This window comes from Dermacentor andersoni, chromosome 4 (assembly GCF_023375885.2).
Source record: "Dermacentor andersoni chromosome 4, qqDerAnde1_hic_scaffold, whole genome shotgun sequence".
In the NCBI taxonomy this organism is placed as follows: domain Eukaryota; kingdom Metazoa; phylum Arthropoda; class Arachnida; order Ixodida; family Ixodidae; genus Dermacentor; species Dermacentor andersoni.
The window spans coordinates 198,868,700-198,890,559 of record NC_092817.1 but is presented as its reverse complement, the minus strand read 5'-3'; the positions used below and the strand labels follow the sequence as shown (position 1 = coordinate 198,890,559).

Here is a 21,860-nt window from a genome sequence, read left to right as displayed (position 1 = left end):
TTAGTCGCACAAACTGCTAACCGTTTACCTATTACACCCGTATCCAGCTCAGTGACAATCAATAACTTGCCGCATTGCTAGCGCCAAACGTGGGCTGCAGCGGACGCAAATCGTTGCTCTCGTCCTCTTGTTTTATTGCCAGCTCGACTCGGCAGCGACTAACCATAACAAACGGAGCAATCCACGTACACGACGTGTGCCTGTACTATCAACGGAAAGACAGTGCCGCATACGTGCTGTAGCAATACGTTGCGAATGCACATAGCACGATACAGGTGCAGTCGTAAACATAGCATCCCTGCCATCGGCCATACCATGCTGAATACGCCGGTTCTCTTCCGATCCCCGAAGCTAAGCAGCATTGGGCTCGGTCAGTACTTGGGAGGGAGACCACCTGGGAACACCGAGTGCTGATGGCACCCTTGTTTTTGCATTTTTTTATTGCGTGCTTCTGTGACTTATTTTTTTTTTTTTTTTACACTCACGTGTGGGTTGTTTTATTTACTGTTACATTCAACTGGCGCAGCCTACTGGTAGAGCCAACGTCGAAGTGCAAAAACAAAATACAAGCCGCTAGGCGATTGTACGCGCAGTGACGGTGGTAACCGGTATAAGTAATGGTGCAAAATTTAGTCGCACAAACTGCTAACCGTTTACCTATTACACCCGTATCCAGCTCAGTGACAATCAATAACTTGGCGCATTGCTAGCGCCAAACGTGGGCTGCAGCGGACGCAAATCGTTGCTCTCGTCCTCGTGTTTTATTGCCAGCTCGACTCGGCAGCAACTAACCATAACAAACGGAGCAATCCACGTACACGACGTGTGCCTGTACTATCAACGGAAAGACAGTGCCGCGTACGTGCTGTAGCAATACGTTGCGAATGCACATAGCACGATACAGGTGCAGTCGTAAACATAGCATCCCTGCCATCGGCCATACCATGCTGAATACGCCGGTTCTCGTCCGATCCCCGAAGCTAAGCAGCATTGGGCTCGGTCAGTACTTGGGAGGGAGACCACCTGGGAACACCGAGTGCTGATGGCACCCTTCTTTTTGCATTTTTTTATTGCGTGCTTCTGTGACTTATTTTTGTTTTTTTTTACACTCACGTGTGGGTTGTTTTATTTACTGTTACATTCAACTGGCGCAGCCTACTGGTAGAGCCAACGTCGAAGTGCAAAAACAATATGCAAGCCGCCAGGCGATTGTACGCGCAGTGACGGTGGTAACCGGTATAAGTAACGGTGCAAAATTTAGTCGCACAAACTGCTAACCGTTTACCTATTACACCCGTATCCAGCTCAGTGACAATCAATAACTTGCCGCATTGCTAGCGCCAAACGTGGGCTGCAGCGGACGCAAATCGTTGCTCTCGTCCTCTTGTTTTATTGCCAGCTCGACTCGGCAGCGACTAACCATAACAAACGGAGCAATCCACGTACACGACGTGTGCCTGTACTATCAACGGAAAGACAGTGCCGCATACGTGCTGTAGCAATACGTTGCGAATGCACATAGCACGATACAGGTGCAGTCGTAAACATAGCATCCCTGCCATCGGCCATACCATGCTGAATACGCCGGTTCTCTTCCGATCCCCGAAGCTAAGCAGCATTGGGCTCGGTCAGTACTTGGGAGGGAGACCACCTGGGAACACCGAGTGCTGATGGCACCCTTGTTTTTGCATTTTTTTATTGCGTGCTTCTGTGACTTATTTTTTTTTTTTTTTACACTCACGTGTGGGTTGTTTTATTTACTGTTACATTCAACTGGCGCAGCCTACTGGTAGAGCCAACGTCGAAGTGCAAAAACAAAATACAAGCCGCTAGGCGATTGTACGCGCAGTGACGGTGGTAACCGGTATAAGTAATGGTGCAAAATTTAGTCGCACAAACTGCTAACCGTTTACCTATTACACCCGTATCCAGCTCAGTGACAATCAATAACTTGGCGCATTGCTAGCGCCAAACGTGGGCTGCAGCGGACGCAAATCGTTGCTCTCGTCCTCGTGTTTTATTGCCAGCTCGACTCGGCAGCAACTAACCATAACAAACGGAGCAATCCACGTACACGACGTGTGCCTGTACTATCAACGGAAAGACAGTGCCGCGTACGTGCTGTAGCAATACGTTGCGAATGCACATAGCACGATACAGGTGCAGTCGTAAACATAGCATCCCTGCCATCGGCCATACCATGCTGAATACGCCGGTTCTCGTCCGATCCCCGAAGCTAAGCAGCATTGGGCTCGGTCAGTACTTGGGAGGGAGACCACCTGGGAACACCGAGTGCTGATGGCACCCTTCTTTTTGCATTTTTTTATTGCGTGCTTCTGTGACTTATTTTTGTTTTTTTTTACACTCACGTGTGGGTTGTTTTATTTACTGTTACATTCAACTGGCGCAGCCTACTGGTAGAGCCAACGTCGAAGTGCAAAAACAATATGCAAGCCGCCAGGCGATTGTACGCGCAGTGACGGTGGTAACCGGTATAAGTAACGGTGCAAAATTTAGTCGCACAAACTGCTAACCGTTTACCTATTACACCCGTATCCAGCTCAGTGACAATCAATAACTTGCCGCATTGCTAGCGCCAAACGTGGGCTGCAGCGGACGCAAATCGTTGCTCTCGTCCTCTTGTTTTATTGCCAGCTCGACTCGGCAGCGACTAACCATAACAAACGGAGCAATCCACGTACACGACGTGTGCCTGTACTATCAACGGAAAGACAGTGCCGCATACGTGCTGTAGCAATACGTTGCGAATGCACATAGCACGATACAGGTGCAGTCGTAAACATAGCATCCCTGCCATCGGCCATACCATGCTGAATACGCCGGTTCTCTTCCGATCCCCGAAGCTAAGCAGCATTGGGCTCGGTCAGTACTTGGGAGGGAGACCACCTGGGAACACCGAGTGCTGATGGCACCCTTGTTTTTGCATTTTTTTATTGCGTGCTTCTGTGACTTATTTTTTTTTTTTTTTACACTCACGTGTGGGTTGTTTTATTTACTGTTACATTCAACTGGCGCAGCCTACTGGTAGAGCCAACGTCGAAGTGCAAAAACAAAATACAAGCCGCTAGGCGATTGTACGCGCAGTGACGGTGGTAACCGGTATAAGTAATGGTGCAAAATTTAGTCGCACAAACTGCTAACCGTTTACCTATTACACCCGTATCCAGCTCAGTGACAATCAATAACTTGGCGCATTGCTAGCGCCAAACGTGGGCTGCAGCGGACGCAAATCGTTGCTCTCGTCCTCGTGTTTTATTGCCAGCTCGACTCGGCAGCAACTAACCATAACAAACGGAGCAATCCACGTACACGACGTGTGCCTGTACTATCAACGGAAAGACAGTGCCGCGTACGTGCTGTAGCAATACGTTGCGAATGCACATAGCACGATACAGGTGCAGTCGTAAACATAGCATCCCTGCCATCGGCCATACCATGCTGAATACGCCGGTTCTCGTCCGATCCCCGAAGCTAAGCAGCATTGGGCTCGGTCAGTACTTGGGAGGGAGACCACCTGGGAACACCGAATGCTGATGGCACCCTTCTTTTTGCATTTTTTTATTGCGTGCTTCTGTGACTTATTTTTTTTTTTTTTACACTCACGTGTGGGTTGTTTTATTTACTGTTACATTCAACTGGCGCAGCCTACTGGTAGAGCCAACGTCGAAGTGCAAAAACAATATGCAAGCCGCCAGGCGATTGTACGCGCAGTGACGGTGGTAACCGGTATAAGTAATGGTGCAAAATTTAGTCGCACAAACTGCTAACCGTTTACCTATTACACCCGTATCCAGCTCAGTGACAATCAATAACTTGCCGCATTGCTAGCGCCAAACGTGGGCTGCAGCGGACGCAAATCGTTGCTCTCGTCCTCTTGTTTTATTGCCAGCTCGACTCGGCAGCGACTAACCATAACAAACGGAGCAATCCACGTACACGACGTGTGCCTGTACTATCAACGGAAAGACAGTGCCGCATACGTGCTGTAGCAATACGTTGCGAATGCACATAGCACGATACAGGTGCAGTCGTAAACATAGCATCCCTGCCATCGGCCATACCATGCTGAATACGCCGGTTCTCGTCCGATCCCCGAAGCTAAGCAGCACTGGGCTCGGTCAGTACTTGGGAGGGAGACCACCTGGGAACACCGAGTGCTGATGGCACCCTTCTTTTTGCATTTTTTTATTGCGTGCTTCTGTGACTTATTTTTGTTTTTTTTTACACTCACGTGTGGGTTGTTTTATTTACTGTTACATTCAACTGGCGCAGCCTACTGGTAGAGCCAACGTCGAAGTGCAAAAACAATATGCAAGCCGCCAGGCGATTGTACGCGCAGTGACGGTGGTAACCGGTATAAGTAACGGTGCAAAATTTAGTCGCACAAACTGCTAACCGTTTACCTATTACACCCGTATCCAGCTCAGTGACAATCAATAACTTGCCGCATTGCTAGCGCCAAACGTGGGCTGCAGCGGACGCAAATCGTTGCTCTCGTCCTCTTGTTTTATTGCCAGCTCGACTCGGCAGCGACTAACCATAACAAACGGAGCAATCCACGTACACGACGTGTGCCTGTACTATCAACGGAAAGACAGTGCCGCGTACGTGCTGTAGCAATACGTTGCGAATGCACATAGCACGATACAGGTGCAGTCGTAAACATAGCATCCCTGCCATCGGCCATACCATGCTGAATACGCCGGTTCTCGTCCGATCCCCGAAGCTAAGCAGCATTGGGCTCGGTCAGTACTTGGGAGGGAGACCACCTGGGAACACCGAGTGCTGATGGCACCCTTCTTTTTGCATTTTTTTATTGCGTGCTTCTGTGACTTATTTTTGTTTTTTTTTACACTCACGTGTGGGTTGTTTTATTTACTGTTACATTCAACTGGCGCAGCCTACTGGTAGAGCCAACGTCGAAGTGCAAAAACAATATGCAAGCCGCCAGGCGATTGTACGCGCAGTGACGGTGGTAACCGGTATAAGTAACGGTGCAAAATTTAGTCGCACAAACTGCTAACCGTTTACCTATTGCAGCCGTATCCAGCTCAGTGACAATCAATAACTTGCCGCTTTGCTAGCGCCAAACGTGGGCTGCAGCGGACGCAAATCGTTGCTCTCGTCCTCGTGTTTTATTGCCAGCTCGACTCGGCAGCAACTAACCATAACAAACGGAGCAATCCACGTACACGACGTGTGCCTGTACTATCAACGGAAAGACAGTGCCGCGTACGTGCTGTAGCAATACGTTGCGAATGCACATAGCACGATACAGGTGCAGTCGTAAACATAGCATCCCTGCCATCGGCCATACCATGCTGAATACGCCAGTTCTCGTCCGATCCCCGAAGCTAAGCAGCATTGGGCTCGGTCAGTACTTGGGAGGGAGACCACCTGGGAACACCGAGTGCTGATGGCACCCTTCTTTTTGCATTTTTTTATTGCGTGCTTCTGTGACTTATTTTTGTTTTTTTTTACACTCACGTGTGGGTTGTTTTATTTACTGTTACATTCAACTGGCGCAGCCTACTGGTAGAGCCAACGTCGAAGTGCAAAAACAATATGCAAGCCGCCAGGCGATTGTACGCGCAGTGACGGTGGTAACCGGTATAAGTAACGGTGCAAAATTTAGTCGCACAAACTGCTAACCGTTTACCTATTACACCCGTATCCAGCTCAGTGACAATCAATAACTTGCCGCATTGCTAGCGCCAAACGTGGGCTGCAGCGGACGCAAATCGTTGCTCTCGTCCTCGTGTTTTATTGCCAGCTCGACTCGGCAGCAACTAACCATAACAAACGGAGCAATCCACGTACACGACGTGTGCCTGTACTATCAACGGAAAGACAGTGCCGCGTACGTGCTGTAGCAATACGTTGCGAATGCACATAGCACGATACAGGTGCAGTCGTAAACATACCATCCCTGCCATCGGCCATACCATGCTGAATACGCCGGTTCTCGTCCGATCCCCGAAGCTAAGCAGCATTGGGCTCGGTCAGTACTTGGGAGGGAGACCACCTGGGAACACCGAGTGCTGATGGCACCCTTCTTTTTGCATTTTTTTATTGCGTGCTTCTGTGACTTATTTTTGTTTTTTTTTTACACTCACGTGTGGGTTGTTTTATTTACTGTTACATTCAACTGGCGCAGCCTACTGGTAGAGCCAACGTCGAAGTGCAAAAACAATATGCAAGCCGCCAGGCGATTGTACGCGCAGTGACGGTGGTAACCGGTATAAGTAATGGTGCAAAATTTAGTCGCACAAACTGCTAACCGTTTACCTATTACACCCGTATCCAGCTCAGTGACAATCAATAACTTGGCGCATTGCTAGCGCCAAACGTGGGCTGCAGCGGACGCAAATCGTTGCTCTCGTCCTCGTGTTTTATTGCCAGCTCGACTCGGCAGCAACTAACCATAACAAACGGAGCAATCCACGTACACGACGTGTGCCTGTACTATCAACGGAAAGACAGTGCCGCGTACGTGCTGTAGCAATACGTTGCGAATGCACATAGCACGATACAGGTGCAGTCGTAAACATAGCATCCCTGCCATCGGCCATACCATGCTGAATACGCCGGTTCTCGTCCGATCCCCGAAGCTAAGCAGCATTGGGCTCGGTCAGTACTTGGGAGGGAGACCACCTGGGAACACCGAGTGCTGATGGCACCCTTCTTTTTGCATTTTTTTATTGCGTGCTTCTGTGACTTATTTTTTTTTTTTTACACTCACGTGTGGGTTGTTTTATTTACTGTTACATTCAACTGGCGCAGCCTACTGGTAGAGCCAACGTCGAAGTGCAAAAACAATATGCAAGCCGCCAGGCGATTGTACGCGCAGTGACGGTGGTAACCGGTATAAGTAATGGTGCAAAATTTAGTCGCACAAACTGCTAACCGTTTACCTATTACACCCGTATCCAGCTCAGTGACAATCAATAACTTGCCGCATTGCTAGCGCCAAACGTGGGCTGCAGCGGACGCAAATCGTTGCTCTCGTCCTCTTGTTTTATTGCCAGCTCGACTCGGCAGCGACTAACCATAACAAACGGAGCAATCCACGTACACGACGTGTGCCTGTACTATCAACGGAAAGACAGTGCCGCATACGTGCTGTAGCAATACGTTGCGAATGCACATAGCACGATACAGGTGCAGTCGTAAACATAGCATCCCTGCCATCGGCCATACCATGCTGAATACGCCGGTTCTCGTCCGATCCCCGAAGCTAAGCAGCATTGGGCTCGGTCAGTACTTGGGAGGGAGACCACCTGGGAACACCGAGTGCTGATGGCACCCTTCTTTTTGCATTTTTTTATTGCGTGCTTCTGTGACTTATTTTTGTTTTTTTTTACACTCACGTGTGGGTTGTTTTATTTACTGTTACATTCAACTGGCGCAGCCTACTGGTAGAGCCAACGTCGAAGTGCAAAAACAATATGCAAGCCGCCAGGCGATTGTACGCGCAGTGACGGTGGTAACCGGTATAAGTAACGGTGCAAAATTTAGTCGCACAAACTGCTAACCGTTTACCTATTACACCCGTATCCAGCTCAGTGACAATCAATAACTTGCCGCATTGCTAGCGCCAAACGTGGGCTGCAGCGGACGCAAATCGTTGCTCTCGTCCTCTTGTTTTATTGCCAGCTCGACTCGGCAGCGACTAACCATAACAAACGGAGCAATCCACGTACACGACGTGTGCCTGTACTATCAACGGAAAGACAGTGCCGCGTACGTGCTGTAGCAATACGTTGCGAATGCACATAGCACGATACAGGTGCAGTCGTAAACATAGCATCCCTGCCATCGGCCATACCATGCTGAATACGCCGGTTCTCGTCCGATCCCCGAAGCTAAGCAGCATTGGGCTCGGTCAGTACTTGGGAGGGAGACCACCTGGGAACACCGAGTGCTGATGGCACCCTTCTTTTTGCATTTTTTATTGCGTGCTTCTGTGACTTATTTTTTTTTTTTTTTACACTCACGTGTGGGTTGTTTTATTTACTGTTACATTAAACTGGCGCAGCCTACTGGTAGAGCCAACGTCGAAGTGCAAAAACAATATGCAAGCCGCCAGGCGATTGTACGCGCAGTGACGGTGGTAACCGGTATAAGTAATGGTGCGAAATTTAGTCGCACAAACTGCTAACCGTTTACCTATTACACCCGTATCCAGCTCAGTGACAATCAATAACTTGCCGCATTGCTAGCGCCAAACGTGGGCTGCAGCGGACGCAAATCGTTGCTCTCGTCCTCTTGTTTTATTGCCAGCTCGACTCGGCAGCGACTAACCATAACAAACGGAGCAATCCACGTACACGACGTGTGCCTGTACTATCAACGGAAAGACAGTGCCGCATACGTGCTGTAGCAATACGTTGCGAATGCACATAGCACGATACAGGTGCAGTCGTAAACATAGCATCCCTGCCATCGGCCATACCATGCTGAATACGCCGGTTCTCGTCCGATCCCCGAAGCTAAGCAGCATTGGGCTCGGTCAGTACTTGGGAGGGAGACCACCTGGGAACACCGAGTGCTGATGGCACCCTTCTTTTTGCATTTTTTTATTGCGTGCTTCTGTGACTTATTTTTGTTTTTTTTTACACTCACGTGTGGGTTGTTTTATTTACTGTTACATTCAACTGGCGCAGCCTACTGGTAGAGCCAACGTCGAAGTGCAAAAACAATATGCAAGCCGCCAGGCGATTGTACGCGCAGTGACGGTGGTAACCGGTATAAGTAACGGTGCAAAATTTAGTCGCACAAACTGCTAACCGTTTACCTATTACACCCGTATCCAGCTCAGTGACAATCAATAACTTGCCGCATTGCTAGCGCCAAACGTGGGCTGCAGCGGACGCAAATCGTTGCTCTCGTCCTCTTCTTTTATTGCCAGCTCGACTCGGCAGCGACTAACCATAACAAACGGAGCAATCCACGTACACGACGTGTGCCTGTACTATCAACGGAAATACAGTGCCGCGTACGTGCTGTAGCAATACGTTGCGAATGCACATAGCACGATACAGGTGCAGTCGTAAACATAGCATCCCTGCCATCGGCCATACCATGCTGAATACGCCGGTTCTCGTCCGATCCCCGAAGCTAAGCAGCATTGGGCTCGGTCAGTACTTGGGAGGGAGACCACCTGGGAACACCGAGTGCTGATGGCACCCTTCTTTTTGCATTTTTTTATTGCGTGCTTCTGTGACTTATTTTTGTTTTTTTTTACACTCACGTGTGGGTTGTTTTATTTACTGTTACATTCAACTGGCGCAGCCTACTGGTAGAGCCAACGTCGAAGTGCAAAAACAATATGCAAGCCGCCAGGCGATTGTACGCGCAGTGACGGTGGTAACCGGTATAAGTAACGGTGCAAAATTTAGTCGCACAAACTGCTAACCGTTTACCTATTACACCCGTATCCAGCTCAGTGACAATCAATAACTTGCCGCATTGCTAGCGCCAAACGTGGGCTGCAGCGGACGCAAATCGTTGCTCTCGTCCTCGTGTTTTATTGCCAGCTCGACTCGGCAGCAACTAACCATAACAAACGGAGCAATCCACGTACACGACGTGTGCCTGTACTATCAACGGAAAGACAGTGCCGCGTACGTGCTGTAGCAATACGTTGCGAATGCACATAGCACGATACAGGTGCAGTCGTAAACATACCATCCCTGCCATCGGCCATACCATGCTGAATACGCCGGTTCTCGTCCGATCCCCGAAGCTAAGCAGCATTGGGCTCGGTCAGTACTTGGGAGGGAGACCACCTGGGAACACCGAGTGCTGATGGCACCCTTCTTTTTGCATTTTTTTATTGCGTGCTTCTGTGACTTATTTTTGTTTTTTTTTACACTCACGTGTGGGTTGTTTTATTTACTGTTACATTCAACTGGCGCAGCCTACTGGTAGAGCCAACGTCGAAGTGCAAAAACAATATGCAAGCCGCCAGGCGATTGTACGCGCAGTGACGGTGGTAACCGGTATAAGTAATGGTGCAAAATTTAGTCGCACAAACTGCTAACCGTTTACCTATTACACCCGTATCCAGCTCAGTGACAATCAATAACTTGGCGCATTGCTAGCGCCAAACGTGGGCTGCAGCGGACGCAAATCGTTGCTCTCGTCCTCGTGTTTTATTGCCAGCTCGACTCGGCAGCAACTAACCATAACAAACGGAGCAATCCACGTACACGACGTGTGCCTGTACTATCAACGGAAAGACAGTGCCGCGTACGTGCTGTAGCAATACGTTGCGAATGCACATAGCACGATACAGGTGCAGTCGTAAACATAGCATCCCTGCCATCGGCCATACCATGCTGAATACGCCGGTTCTCGTCCGATCCCCGAAGCTAAGCAGCATTGGGCTCGGTCAGTACTTGAGAGGGAGACCACCTGGGAACACCGAGTGCTGATGGCACCCTTCTTTTTGCATTTTTTTATTGCGTGCTTCTGTGACTTATTTTTTTTTTTTTACACTCACGTGTGGGTTGTTTTATTTACTGTTACATTCAACTGGCGCAGCCTACTGGTAGAGCCAACGTCGAAGTGCAAAAACAATATGCAAGCCGCCAGGCGATTGTACGCGCAGTGACGGTGGTAACCGGTATAAGTAATGGTGCAAAATTTAGTCGCACAAACTGCTAACCGTTTACCTATTACACCCGTATCCAGCTCAGTGACAATCAATAACTTGCCGCATTGCTAGCGCCAAACGTGGGCTGCAGCGGACGCAAATCGTTGCTCTCGTCCTCTTGTTTTATTGCCAGCTCGACTCGGCAGCGACTAACCATAACAAACGGAGCAATCCACGTACACGACGTGTGCCTGTACTATCAACGGAAAGACAGTGCCGCATACGTGCTGTAGCAATACGTTGCGAATGCACATAGCACGATACAGGTGCAGTCGTAAACATAGCATCCCTGCCATCGGCCATACCATGCTGAATACGCCGGTTCTCGTCCGATCCCCGAAGCTAAGCAGCATTGGGCTCGGTCAGTACTTGGGAGGGAGACCACCTGGGAACACCGAGTGCTGATGGCACCCTTCTTTTTGCATTTTTTTATTGCGTGCTTCTGTGACTTATTTTTGTTTTTTTTTACACTCACGTGTGGGTTGTTTTATTTACTGTTACATTCAACTGGCGCAGCCTACTGGTAGAGCCAACGTCGAAGTGCAAAAACAATATGCAAGCCGCCAGGCGATTGTACGCGCAGTGACGGTGGTAACCGGTATAAGTAACGGTGCAAAATTTAGTCGCACAAACTGCTAACCGTTTACCTATTACACCCGTATCCAGCTCAGTGACAATCAATAACTTGCCGCATTGCTAGCGCCAAACGTGGGCTGCAGCGGACGCAAATCGTTGCTCTCGTCCTCTTGTTTTATTGCCAGCTCGACTCGGCAGCGACTAACCATAACAAACGGAGCAATCCACGTACACGACGTGTGCCTGTACTATCAACGGAAAGACAGTGCCGCGTACGTGCTGTAGCAATACGTTGCGAATGCACATAGCACGATACAGGTGCAGTCGTAAACATAGCATCCCTGCCATCGGCCATACCATGCTGAATACGCCGGTTCTCGTCCGATCCCCGAAGCTAAGCAGCATTGGGCTCGGTCAGTACTTGGGAGGGAGACCACCTGGGAACACCGAGTGCTGATGGCACCCTTCTTTTTGCATTTTTTATTGCGTGCTTCTGTGACTTATTTTTTTTTTTTTACACTCACGTGTGGGTTGTTTTATTTACTGTTACATTCAACTGGCGCAGCCTACTGGTAGAGCCAACGTCGAAGTGCAAAAACAATATGCAAGCCGCCAGGCGATTGTACGCGCAGTGACGGTGGTAACCGGTATAAGTAATGGTGCAAAATTTAGTCGCACAAACTGCTAACCGTTTACCTATTACACCCGTATCCAGCTCAGTGACAATCAATAACTTGCCGCATTGCTAGCGCCAAACGTGGGCTGCAGCGGACGCAAATCGTTGCTCTCGTCCTCTTGTTTTATTGCCAGCTCGACTCGGCAGCGACTAACCATAACAAACGGAGCAATCCACGTACACGACGTGTGCCTGTACTATCAACGGAAAGACAGTGCCGCATACGTGCTGTAGCAATACGTTGCGAATGCACATAGCACGATACAGGTGCAGTCGTAAACATAGCATCCCTGCCATCGGCCATACCATGCTGAATACGCCGGTTCTCGTCCGATCCCCGAAGCTAAGCAGCATTGGGCTCGGTCAGTACTTGGGAGGGAGACCACCTGGGAACACCGAGTGCTGATGGCACCCTTCTTTTTGCATTTTTTTATTGCGTGCTTCTGTGACTTATTTTTGTTTTTTTTTACACTCACGTGTGGGTTGTTTTATTTACTGTTACATTCAACTGGCGCAGCCTACTGGTAGAGCCAACGTCGAAGTGCAAAAACAATATGCAAGCCGCCAGGCGATTGTACGCGCAGTGACGGTGGTAACCGGTATAAGTAATGGTGCAAAATTTAGTCGCACAAACTGCTAACCGTTTACCTATTACACCCGTATCCAGCTCAGTGACAATCAATAACTTGGCGCATTGCTAGCGCCAAACGTGGGCTGCAGCGGACGCAAATCGTTGCTCTCGTCCTCGTGTTTTATTGCCAGCTCGACTCGGCAGCAACTAACCATAACAAACGGAGCAATCCACGTACACGACGTGTGCCTGTACTATCAACGGAAAGACAGTGCCGCGTACGTGCTGTAGCAATACGTTGCGAATGCACATAGCACGATACAGGTGCAGTCGTAAACATAGCATCCCTGCCATCGGCCATACCATGCTGAATACGCCGGTTCTCGTCCGATCCCCGAAGCTAAGCAGCATTGGGCTCGGTCAGTACTTGGGAGGGAGACCACCTGGGAACACCGAGTGCTGATGGCACCCTTCTTTTTGCATTTTTTTATTGCGTGCTTCTGTGACTTATTTTTTTTTTTTTACACTCACGTGTGGGTTGTTTTATTTACTGTTACATTCAACTGGCGCAGCCTACTGGTAGAGCCAACGTCGAAGTGCAAAAACAATATGCAAGCCGCCAGGCGATTGTACGCGCAGTGACGGTGGTAACCGGTATAAGTAATGGTGCAAAATTTAGTCGCACAAACTGCTAACCGTTTACCTATTACACCCGTATCCAGCTCAGTGACAATCAATAACTTGCCGCATTGCTAGCGCCAAACGTGGGCTGCAGCGGACGCAAATCGTTGCTCTCGTCCTCTTGTTTTATTGCCAGCTCGACTCGGCAGCGACTAACCATAACAAACGGAGCAATCCACGTACACGACGTGTGCCTGTACTATCAACGGAAAGACAGTGCCGCATACGTGCTGTAGCAATACGTTGCGAATGCACATAGCACGATACAGGTGCAGTCGTAAACATAGCATCCCTGCCATCGGCCATACCATGCTGAATACGCCGGTTCTCGTCCGATCCCCGAAGCTAAGCAGCATTGGGCTCGGTCAGTACTTGGGAGGGAGACCACCTGGGAACACCGAGTGCTGATGGCACCCTTCTTTTTGCATTTTTTTATTGCGTGCTTCTGTGACTTATTTTTGTTTTTTTTTACACTCACGTGTGGGTTGTTTTATTTACTGTTACATTCAACTGGCGCAGCCTACTGGTAGAGCCAACGTCGAAGTGCAAAAACAATATGCAAGCCGCCAGGCGATTGTACGCGCAGTGACGGTGGTAACCGGTATAAGTAACGGTGCAAAATTTAGTCGCACAAACTGCTAACCGTTTACCTATTACACCCGTATCCAGCTCAGTGACAATCAATAACTTGCCGCATTGCTAGCGCCAAACGTGGGCTGCAGCGGACGCAAATCGTTGCTCTCGTCCTCTTGTTTTATTGCCAGCTCGACTCGGCAGCGACTAACCATAACAAACGGAGCAATCCACGTACACGACGTGTGCCTGTACTATCAACGGAAAGACAGTGCCGCGTACGTGCTGTAGCAATACGTTGCGAATGCACATAGCACGATACAGGTGCAGTCGTAAACATAGCATCCCTGCCATCGGCCATACCATGCTGAATACGCCGGTTCTCGTCCGATCCCCGAAGCTAAGCAGCATTGGGCTCGGTCAGTACTTGGGAGGGAGACCACCTGGGAACACCGAGTGCTGATGGCACCCTTCTTTTTGCATTTTTTATTGCGTGCTTCTGTGACTTATTTTTTTTTTTTTACACTCACGTGTGGGTTGTTTTATTTACTGTTACATTAAACTGGCGCAGCCTACTGGTAGAGCCAACGTCGAAGTGCAAAAACAATATGCAAGCCGCCAGGCGATTGTACGCGCAGTGACGGTGGTAACCGGTATAAGTAATGGTGCGAAATTTAGTCGCACAAACTGCTAACCGTTTACCTATTACACCCGTATCCAGCTCAGTGACAATCAATAACTTGCCGCATTGCTAGCGCCAAACGTGGGCTGCAGCGGACGCAAATCGTTGCTCTCGTCCTCTTGTTTTATTGCCAGCTCGACTCGGCAGCGACTAACCATAACAAACGGAGCAATCCACGTACACGACGTGTGCCTGTACTATCAACGGAAAGACAGTGCCGCATACGTGCTGTAGCAATACGTTGCGAATGCACATAGCACGATACAGGTGCAGTCGTAAACATAGCATCCCTGCCATCGGCCATACCATGCTGAATACGCCGGTTCTCGTCCGATCCCCGAAGCTAAGCAGCATTGGGCTCGGTCAGTACTTGGGAGGGAGACCACCTGGGAACACCGAGTGCTGATGGCACCCTTCTTTTTGCATTTTTTTATTGCGTGCTTCTGTGACTTATTTTTGTTTTTTTTTACACTCACGTGTGGGTTGTTTTATTTACTGTTACATTCAACTGGCGCAGCCTACTGGTAGAGCCAACGTCGAAGTGCAAAAACAATATGCAAGCCGCCAGGCGATTGTACGCGCAGTGACGGTGGTAACCGGTATAAGTAACGGTGCAAAATTTAGTCGCACAAACTGCTAACCGTTTACCTATTACACCCGTATCCAGCTCAGTGACAATCAATAACTTGCCGCATTGCTAGCGCCAAACGTGGGCTGCAGCGGACGCAAATCGTTGCTCTCGTCCTCTTCTTTTATTGCCAGCTCGACTCGGCAGCGACTAACCATAACAAACGGAGCAATCCACGTACACGACGTGTGCCTGTACTATCAACGGAAATACAGTGCCGCGTACGTGCTGTAGCAATACGTTGCGAATGCACATAGCACGATACAGGTGCAGTCGTAAACATAGCATCCCTGCCATCGGCCATACCATGCTGAATACGCCGGTTCTCGTCCGATCCCCGAAGCTAAGCAGCATTGGGCTCGGTCAGTACTTGGGAGGGAGACCACCTGGGAACACCGAGTGCTGATGGCACCCTTCTTTTTGCATTTTTTTATTGCGTGCTTCTGTGACTTATTTTTGTTTTTTTTTACACTCACGTGTGGGTTGTTTTATTTACTGTTACATTCAACTGGCGCAGCCTACTGGTAGAGCCAACGTCGAAGTGCAAAAACAATATGCAAGCCGCCAGGCGATTGTACGCGCAGTGACGGTGGTAACCGGTATAAGTAACGGTGCAAAATTTAGTCGCACAAACTGCTAACCGTTTACCTATTACACCCGTATCCAGCTCAGTGACAATCAATAACTTGCCGCATTGCTAGCGCCAAACGTGGGCTGCAGCGGACGCAAATCGTTGCTCTCGTCCTCGTGTTTTATTGCCAGCTCGACTCGGCAGCAACTAACCATAACAAACGGAGCAATCCACGTACACGACGTGTGCCTGTACTATCAACGGAAAGACAGTGCCGCGTACGTGCTGTAGCAATACGTTGCGAATGCACATAGCACGATACAGGTGCAGTCGTAAACATACCATCCCTGCCATCGGCCATACCATGCTGAATACGCCGGTTCTCGTCCGATCCCCGAAGCTAAGCAGCATTGGGCTCGGTCAGTACTTGGGAGGGAGACCACCTGGGAACACCGAGTGCTGATGGCACCCTTCTTTTTGCATTTTTTTATTGCGTGCTTCTGTGACTTATTTTTGTTTTTTTTTACACTCACGTGTGGGTTGTTTTATTTACTGTTACATTCAACTGGCGCAGCCTACTGGTAGAGCCAACGTCGAAGTGCAAAAACAATATGCAAGCCGCCAGGCGATTGTACGCGCAGTGACGGTGGTAACCGGTATAAGTAATGGTGCAAAATTTAGTCGCACAAACTGCTAACCGTTTACCTATTACACCCGTATCCAGCTCAGTGACAATCAATAACTTGGCGCATTGCTAGCGCCAAACGTGGGCTGCAGCGGACGCAAATCGTTGCTCTCGTCCTCGTGTTTTATTGCCAGCTCGACTCGGCAGCAACTAACCATAACAAACGGAGCAATCCACGTACACGACGTGTGCCTGTACTATCAACGGAAAGACAGTGCCGCGTACGTGCTGTAGCAATACGTTGCGAATGCACATAGCACGATACAGGTGCAGTCGTAAACATAGCATCCCTGCCATCGGCCATACCATGCTGAATACGCCGGTTCTCGTCCGATCCCCGAAGCTAAGCAGCATTGGGCTCGGTCAGTACTTGGGAGGGAGACCACCTGGGAACACCGAGTGCTGATGGCACCCTTCTTTTTGCATTTTTTTATTGCGTGCTTCTGTGACTTATTTTTTTTTTTTTACACTCACGTGTGGGTTGTTTTATTTACTGTTACATTCAACTGGCGCAGCCTACTGGTAGAGCCAACGTCGAAGTGCAAAAACAATATGCAAGCCGCCAGGCGATTGTACGCGCAGTGACGGTGGTAACCGGTATAAGTAATGGTGCAAAATTTAGTCGCACAAACTGCTAACCGTTTACCTATTACACCCGTATCCAGCTCAGTGACAATCAATAACTTGCCGCATTGCTAGCGCCAAACGTGGGCTGCAGCGGACGCAAATCGTTGCTCTCGTCCTCTTGTTTTATTGCCAGCTCGACTCGGCAGCGACTAACCATAACAAACGGAGCAATCCACGTACACGACGTGTGCCTGTACTATCAACGGAAAGACAGTGCCGCATACGTGCTGTAGCAATAGGTTGCGAATGCACATAGCACGATACAGGTGCAGTCGTAAACATAGCATCCCTGCCATCGGCCATACCATGCTGAATACGCCGGTTCTCGTCCGATCCCCGAAGCTAAGCAGCATTGGGCTCGGTCAGTACTTGGGAGGGAGACCACCTGGGAACACCGAGTGCTGATGGCACCCTTCTTTTTGCATTTTTTTATTGCGTGCTTCTGTGACTTATTTTTGTTTTTTTTTACACTCACGTGTGGGTTGTTTTATTTACTGTTACATTCAACTGGCGCAGCCTACTGGTAGAGCCAACGTCGAAGTGCAAAAACAATATGCAAGCCGCCAGGCGATTGTACGCGCAGTGACGGTGGTAACCGGTATAAGTAACGGTGCAAAATTTAGTCGCACAAACTGCTAACCGTTTACCTATTACACCCGTATCCAGCTCAGTGACAATCAATAACTTGCCGCATTGCTAGCGCCAAACGTGGGCTGCAGCGGACGCAAATCGTTGCTCTCGTCCTCTTGTTTTATTGCCAGCTCGACTCGGCAGCGACTAACCATAACAAACGGAGCAATCCACGTACACGACGTGTGCCTGTACTATCAACGGAAAGACAGTGCCGCGTACGTGCTGTAGCAATACGTTGCGAATGCACATAGCACGATACAGGTGCAGTCGTAAACATAGCATCCCTGCCATCGGCCATACCATGCTGAATACGCCGGTTCTCGTCCGATCCCCGAAGCTAAGCAGCATTGGGCTCGGTCAGTACTTGGGAGGGAGACCACCTGGGAACACCGAGTGCTGATGGCACCCTTCTTTTTGCGTTTTTTATTGCGTGCTTCTGTGACTTATTTTTTTTTTTTTTACACTCACGTGTGGGTTGTTTTATTTACTGTTACATTCAACTGGCGCAGCCTACTGGTAGAGCCAACGTCGAAGTGCAAAAACAATATGCAAGCCGCCAGGCGATTGTACGCGCAGTGACGGTGGTAACCGGTATAAGTAATGGTGCAAAATTTAGTCGCACAAACTGCTAACCGTTTACCTATTACACCCGTATCCAGCTCAGTGACAATCAATAACTTGCCGCATTGCTAGCGCCAAACGTGGGCTGCAGCGGACGCAAATCGTTGCTCTCGTCCTCTTGTTTTATTGCCAGCTCGACTCGGCAGCGACTAACCATAACAAACGGAGCAATCCACGTACACGACGTGTGCCTGTACTATCAACGGAAAGACAGTGCCGCATACGTGCTGTAGCAATACGTTGCGAATGCACATAGCACGATACAGGTGCAGTCGTAAACATAGCATCCCTGCCATCGGCCATACCATGCTGAATACGCCGGTTCTCGTCCGATCCCCGAAGCTAAGCAGCATTGGGCTCGGTCAGTACTTGGGAGGGAGACCACCTGGGAACACCGAGTGCTGATGGCACCCTTCTTTTTGCATTTTTTTATTGCGTGCTTCTGTGACTTATTTTTGTTTTTTTTTACACTCACGTGTGGGTTGTTTTATTTACTGTTACATTCAACTGGCGCAGCCTACTGGTAGAGCCAACGTCGAAGTGCAAAAACAATATGCAAGCCGCCAGGCGATTGTACGCGCAGTGACGGTGGTAACCGGTATAAGTAACGGTGCAAAATTTAGTCGCACAAACTGCTAACCGTTTACCTATTACACCCGTATCCAGCTCAGTGACAATCAATAACTTGCCGCATTGCTAGCGCCAAACGTGGGCTGCAGCGGACGCAAATCGTTGCTCTCGTCCTCTTGTTTTATTGCCAGCTCGACTCGGCAGCGACTAACCATAACAAACGGAGCAATCCACGTACACGACGTGTGCCTGTACTATCAACGGAAAGACAGTGCCGCGTACGTGCTGTAGCAATACGTTGCGAATGCACATAGCACGATACAGGTGCAGTCGTAAACATAGCATCCCTGCCATCGGCCATACCATGCTGAATACGCCGGTTCTCTTCCGATCCCCGAAGCTAAGCAGCATTGGGCTCGGTCAGCACTTGGGAGGGAGACCACCTGGGAACACCGAGTGCTGATGGCACCCTTGTTTTTGCATTTTTTTATTGCGTGCTTCTGTGACTTATTTTTTTTTTTTTTTTTACACTCACGTGTGGGTTGTTTTATTTACTGTTACATTCAACTGGCGCAGCCTACTGGTAGAGCCAACGTCGAAGTGCAAAAACAAAATGCAAGCCGCTAGGCGATTGTACGCGCAGTGACGGTGGTAACCGGTATAAGTAATGGTGCAAAATTTAGTCGCACAAACTGCTAACCGTTTACCTATTACACCCGTATCCAGCTCTGTGACAATCAATAACTTGGCGCATTGCTAGCGCCAAACGTGGGCTGCAGCGGACGCAAATCGTTGCTCTCGTCCTCGTGTTTTATTGCCAGCTCGACTCGGCAGCAACTAACCATAACAAACGGAGCAATCCACGTACACGACGTGTGCCTGTACTATCAACGGAAAGACAGTGCCGCGTACGTGCTGTAGCAATACGTTGCGAATGCACATAGCACGATACAGGTGCAGTCGTAAACATAGCATCCCTGCCATCGGCCATACCATGCTGAATACGCCGGTTCTCGTCCGATCCCCGAAGCTAAGCAGCATTGGGCTCGGTCAGTACTTGGGAGGGAGACCACCTGGGAACACCGAGTGCTGATGGCACCCTTCTTTTTGCATTTTTTTATTGCGTGCTTCTGTGACTTATTTTTTTTTTTTTTACACTCACGTGTGGGTTGTTTTATTTACTGTTACATTCAACTGGCGCAGCCTACTGGTAGAGCCAACGTCGAAGTGCAAAAACAATATGCAAGCCGCCAGGCGATTGTACGCGCAGTGACGGTGGTAACCGGTATAAGTAATGGTGCAAAATTTAGTCGCACAAACTGCTAACCGTTTACCTATTACACCCGTATCCAGCTCAGTGACAATCAATAACTTGCCGCATTGCTAGCGCCAAACGTGGGCTGCAGCGGACGCAAATCGTTGCTCTCGTCCTCTTGTTTTATTGCCAGCTCGACTCGGCAGCGACTAACCATAACAAACGGAGCAATCCACGTACACGACGTGTGCCTGTACTATCAACGGAAAGACAGTGCCGCATACGTGCTGTAGCAATACGTTGCGAATGCACATAGCACGATACAGGTGCAGTCGTAAACATAGCATCCCTGCCATCGGCCATACCATGCTGAATACGCCGGTTCTCGTCCGATCCCCGAAGCTAAGCAGCACTGGGCTCGGTCAGTACTTGGGAGGGAGACCACCTGGGAACACCGAGTGCTGATGGCACCCTTCTTTTTGCATTTTTTTATTGCGTGCTTCTGTGACTTATTTTTGTTTTTTTTTACACTCACGTGTGGGTTGTTTTATTTACTGTTACATTCAACTGGCGCAGCCTACTGGTAGAGCCAACGTCGAAGTGCAAAAACAATATGCAAGCCGCCAGGCGATTGTACGCGCAGTGACGGTGGTAACCGGTATAAGTAACGGTGCAAAATTTAGTCGCACAAACTGCTAACCGTTTACCTATTACACCCGTATCCAGCTCAGTGACAATCAATAACTTGCCGCATTGCTAGCGCCAAACGTGGGCTGCAGCGGACGCAAATCGTTGCTCTCGTCCTCTTGTTTTATTGCCAGCTCGACTCGGCAGCGACTAACCATAACAAACGGAGCAATCCACGTACACGACGTGTGCCTGTACTATCAACGGAAAGACAGTGCCGCGTACGTGCTGTAGCAATACGTTGCGAATGCACATAGCACGATACAGGTGCAGTCGTAAACATAGCATCCCTGCCATCGGCCATACCATGCTGAATACGCCGGTTCTCGTCCGATCCCCGTAGCTAAGCAGCATTGGGCTCGGTCAGTACTTGGGAGGGAGACCACCTGGGAACACCGAGTGCTGATGGCACCCTTCTTTTTGCATTTTTTTATTGCGTGCTTCTGTGACTTATTTTTGTTTTTTTTTACACTCACGTGTGGGTTGTTTTATTTACTGTTACATTCAACTGGCGCAGCCTACTGGTAGAGCCAACGTCGAAGTGCAAAAACAATATGCAAGCCGCCAGGCGATTGTACGCGCAGTGACGGTGGTAACCGGTATAAGTAACGGTGCAAAATTTAGTCGCACAAACTGCTAACCGTTTACCTATTGCAGCCGTATCCAGCTCAGTGACAATCAATAACTTGCCGCATTGCTAGCGCCAAACGTGGGCTGCAGCGGACGCAAATCGTTGCTCTCGTCCTCGTGTTTTATTGCCAGCTCGACTCGGCAGCAACTAACCATAACAAACGGAGCAATCCACGTACACGACGTGTGCCTGTACTATCAACGGAAAGACAGTGCCGCGTACGTGCTGTAGCAATACGTTGCGAATGCACATAGCACGATACAGGTGCAGTCGTAAACATAGCATCCCTGCCATCGGCCATACCATGCTGAATACGCCGGTTCTCGTCCGATCCCCGAAGCTAAGCAGCATTGGGCTCGGTCAGTACTTGGGAGGGAGACCACCTGGGAACACCGAGTGCTGATGGCACCCTTCTTTTTGCATTTTTTTATTGCGTGCTTCTGTGACTTATTTTTTTTTTTACACTCACGTGTGGGTTGTTTTATTTACTGTTACATTCAACTGGCGCAGCC

At 49.3% G+C, this 21,860-nt stretch overlaps 33 non-coding genes and 2 pseudogenes across 33 annotated transcripts; all 35 read left to right on the top strand.

The window, feature by feature from the left end:
• Window positions 1-300: 300 nt before the first annotated feature.
• Window positions 301-419, top strand: LOC140217698 (5S ribosomal RNA). Its single transcript, XR_011894283.1, has one exon. It is a non-coding gene; the product is annotated as a 5S ribosomal RNA (ribosomal RNA).
• A 510-nt stretch (window positions 420-929) lies between these two features.
• On the top strand, window positions 930-1,048 carry LOC126519943 (5S ribosomal RNA). The gene has a single exon (XR_007596720.1). It is a non-coding gene; the product is annotated as a 5S ribosomal RNA (ribosomal RNA).
• A 509-nt stretch (window positions 1,049-1,557) lies between these two features.
• Window positions 1,558-1,676, top strand: LOC126519994 (5S ribosomal RNA). The gene has a single exon (XR_007596769.1). It is a non-coding gene; the product is annotated as a 5S ribosomal RNA (ribosomal RNA).
• A 509-nt stretch (window positions 1,677-2,185) lies between these two features.
• On the top strand, window positions 2,186-2,304 carry LOC126520017 (5S ribosomal RNA). Its single transcript, XR_007596786.1, has one exon. It is a non-coding gene; the product is annotated as a 5S ribosomal RNA (ribosomal RNA).
• A 509-nt stretch (window positions 2,305-2,813) lies between these two features.
• LOC126519995 (5S ribosomal RNA) lies at window positions 2,814-2,932 on the top strand. Its single transcript, XR_007596770.1, has one exon. It is a non-coding gene; the product is annotated as a 5S ribosomal RNA (ribosomal RNA).
• A 509-nt stretch (window positions 2,933-3,441) lies between these two features.
• Window positions 3,442-3,560, top strand: LOC126520007 (5S ribosomal RNA; annotated as a pseudogene).
• Window positions 3,561-4,068: 508 nt separating this feature from the next.
• LOC126519992 (5S ribosomal RNA) lies at window positions 4,069-4,187 on the top strand. The gene has a single exon (XR_007596767.1). It is a non-coding gene; the product is annotated as a 5S ribosomal RNA (ribosomal RNA).
• Window positions 4,188-4,696: 509 nt separating this feature from the next.
• Window positions 4,697-4,815, top strand: LOC126520029 (5S ribosomal RNA). Its single transcript, XR_007596797.1, has one exon. It is a non-coding gene; the product is annotated as a 5S ribosomal RNA (ribosomal RNA).
• A 509-nt stretch (window positions 4,816-5,324) lies between these two features.
• On the top strand, window positions 5,325-5,443 carry LOC126520006 (5S ribosomal RNA). The gene has a single exon (XR_007596780.1). It is a non-coding gene; the product is annotated as a 5S ribosomal RNA (ribosomal RNA).
• A 509-nt stretch (window positions 5,444-5,952) lies between these two features.
• LOC126520041 (5S ribosomal RNA) lies at window positions 5,953-6,071 on the top strand. Its single transcript, XR_007596809.1, has one exon. It is a non-coding gene; the product is annotated as a 5S ribosomal RNA (ribosomal RNA).
• A 510-nt stretch (window positions 6,072-6,581) lies between these two features.
• On the top strand, window positions 6,582-6,700 carry LOC126520053 (5S ribosomal RNA). The gene has a single exon (XR_007596820.1). It is a non-coding gene; the product is annotated as a 5S ribosomal RNA (ribosomal RNA).
• A 507-nt stretch (window positions 6,701-7,207) lies between these two features.
• LOC126519950 (5S ribosomal RNA) lies at window positions 7,208-7,326 on the top strand. The gene has a single exon (XR_007596727.1). It is a non-coding gene; the product is annotated as a 5S ribosomal RNA (ribosomal RNA).
• Window positions 7,327-7,835: 509 nt separating this feature from the next.
• Window positions 7,836-7,954, top strand: LOC126519961 (5S ribosomal RNA). The gene has a single exon (XR_007596738.1). It is a non-coding gene; the product is annotated as a 5S ribosomal RNA (ribosomal RNA).
• A 508-nt stretch (window positions 7,955-8,462) lies between these two features.
• Window positions 8,463-8,581, top strand: LOC126519973 (5S ribosomal RNA). The gene has a single exon (XR_007596749.1). It is a non-coding gene; the product is annotated as a 5S ribosomal RNA (ribosomal RNA).
• A 509-nt stretch (window positions 8,582-9,090) lies between these two features.
• On the top strand, window positions 9,091-9,209 carry LOC126519985 (5S ribosomal RNA). The gene has a single exon (XR_007596760.1). It is a non-coding gene; the product is annotated as a 5S ribosomal RNA (ribosomal RNA).
• Window positions 9,210-9,718: 509 nt separating this feature from the next.
• Window positions 9,719-9,837, top strand: LOC126519996 (5S ribosomal RNA). The gene has a single exon (XR_007596771.1). It is a non-coding gene; the product is annotated as a 5S ribosomal RNA (ribosomal RNA).
• Window positions 9,838-10,346: 509 nt separating this feature from the next.
• LOC126520003 (5S ribosomal RNA) lies at window positions 10,347-10,465 on the top strand. Its single transcript, XR_007596777.1, has one exon. It is a non-coding gene; the product is annotated as a 5S ribosomal RNA (ribosomal RNA).
• Window positions 10,466-10,972: 507 nt separating this feature from the next.
• On the top strand, window positions 10,973-11,091 carry LOC126520008 (5S ribosomal RNA). The gene has a single exon (XR_007596781.1). It is a non-coding gene; the product is annotated as a 5S ribosomal RNA (ribosomal RNA).
• Window positions 11,092-11,600: 509 nt separating this feature from the next.
• Window positions 11,601-11,719, top strand: LOC126520013 (5S ribosomal RNA). Its single transcript, XR_007596782.1, has one exon. It is a non-coding gene; the product is annotated as a 5S ribosomal RNA (ribosomal RNA).
• Window positions 11,720-12,225: 506 nt separating this feature from the next.
• On the top strand, window positions 12,226-12,344 carry LOC126520014 (5S ribosomal RNA). Its single transcript, XR_007596783.1, has one exon. It is a non-coding gene; the product is annotated as a 5S ribosomal RNA (ribosomal RNA).
• Window positions 12,345-12,853: 509 nt separating this feature from the next.
• LOC126520015 (5S ribosomal RNA) lies at window positions 12,854-12,972 on the top strand. The gene has a single exon (XR_007596784.1). It is a non-coding gene; the product is annotated as a 5S ribosomal RNA (ribosomal RNA).
• A 507-nt stretch (window positions 12,973-13,479) lies between these two features.
• LOC126520016 (5S ribosomal RNA) lies at window positions 13,480-13,598 on the top strand. The gene has a single exon (XR_007596785.1). It is a non-coding gene; the product is annotated as a 5S ribosomal RNA (ribosomal RNA).
• Window positions 13,599-14,107: 509 nt separating this feature from the next.
• Window positions 14,108-14,226, top strand: LOC126520019 (5S ribosomal RNA). Its single transcript, XR_007596787.1, has one exon. It is a non-coding gene; the product is annotated as a 5S ribosomal RNA (ribosomal RNA).
• Window positions 14,227-14,732: 506 nt separating this feature from the next.
• Window positions 14,733-14,851, top strand: LOC126520020 (5S ribosomal RNA). The gene has a single exon (XR_007596788.1). It is a non-coding gene; the product is annotated as a 5S ribosomal RNA (ribosomal RNA).
• A 509-nt stretch (window positions 14,852-15,360) lies between these two features.
• On the top strand, window positions 15,361-15,479 carry LOC126520021 (5S ribosomal RNA). Its single transcript, XR_007596789.1, has one exon. It is a non-coding gene; the product is annotated as a 5S ribosomal RNA (ribosomal RNA).
• Window positions 15,480-15,988: 509 nt separating this feature from the next.
• Window positions 15,989-16,107, top strand: LOC126520022 (5S ribosomal RNA). Its single transcript, XR_007596790.1, has one exon. It is a non-coding gene; the product is annotated as a 5S ribosomal RNA (ribosomal RNA).
• Window positions 16,108-16,616: 509 nt separating this feature from the next.
• LOC126520023 (5S ribosomal RNA) lies at window positions 16,617-16,735 on the top strand. The gene has a single exon (XR_007596791.1). It is a non-coding gene; the product is annotated as a 5S ribosomal RNA (ribosomal RNA).
• Window positions 16,736-17,242: 507 nt separating this feature from the next.
• Window positions 17,243-17,361, top strand: LOC126520024 (5S ribosomal RNA). Its single transcript, XR_007596792.1, has one exon. It is a non-coding gene; the product is annotated as a 5S ribosomal RNA (ribosomal RNA).
• A 509-nt stretch (window positions 17,362-17,870) lies between these two features.
• On the top strand, window positions 17,871-17,989 carry LOC126520025 (5S ribosomal RNA). The gene has a single exon (XR_007596793.1). It is a non-coding gene; the product is annotated as a 5S ribosomal RNA (ribosomal RNA).
• Window positions 17,990-18,496: 507 nt separating this feature from the next.
• On the top strand, window positions 18,497-18,615 carry LOC126520026 (5S ribosomal RNA). Its single transcript, XR_007596794.1, has one exon. It is a non-coding gene; the product is annotated as a 5S ribosomal RNA (ribosomal RNA).
• Window positions 18,616-19,124: 509 nt separating this feature from the next.
• Window positions 19,125-19,243, top strand: LOC126520010 (5S ribosomal RNA; annotated as a pseudogene).
• Window positions 19,244-19,754: 511 nt separating this feature from the next.
• On the top strand, window positions 19,755-19,873 carry LOC126520027 (5S ribosomal RNA). The gene has a single exon (XR_007596795.1). It is a non-coding gene; the product is annotated as a 5S ribosomal RNA (ribosomal RNA).
• A 508-nt stretch (window positions 19,874-20,381) lies between these two features.
• LOC126519993 (5S ribosomal RNA) lies at window positions 20,382-20,500 on the top strand. Its single transcript, XR_007596768.1, has one exon. It is a non-coding gene; the product is annotated as a 5S ribosomal RNA (ribosomal RNA).
• Window positions 20,501-21,009: 509 nt separating this feature from the next.
• Window positions 21,010-21,128, top strand: LOC126520004 (5S ribosomal RNA). The gene has a single exon (XR_007596778.1). It is a non-coding gene; the product is annotated as a 5S ribosomal RNA (ribosomal RNA).
• A 509-nt stretch (window positions 21,129-21,637) lies between these two features.
• LOC126520028 (5S ribosomal RNA) lies at window positions 21,638-21,756 on the top strand. The gene has a single exon (XR_007596796.1). It is a non-coding gene; the product is annotated as a 5S ribosomal RNA (ribosomal RNA).
• Window positions 21,757-21,860: the final 104 nt, after the last annotated feature.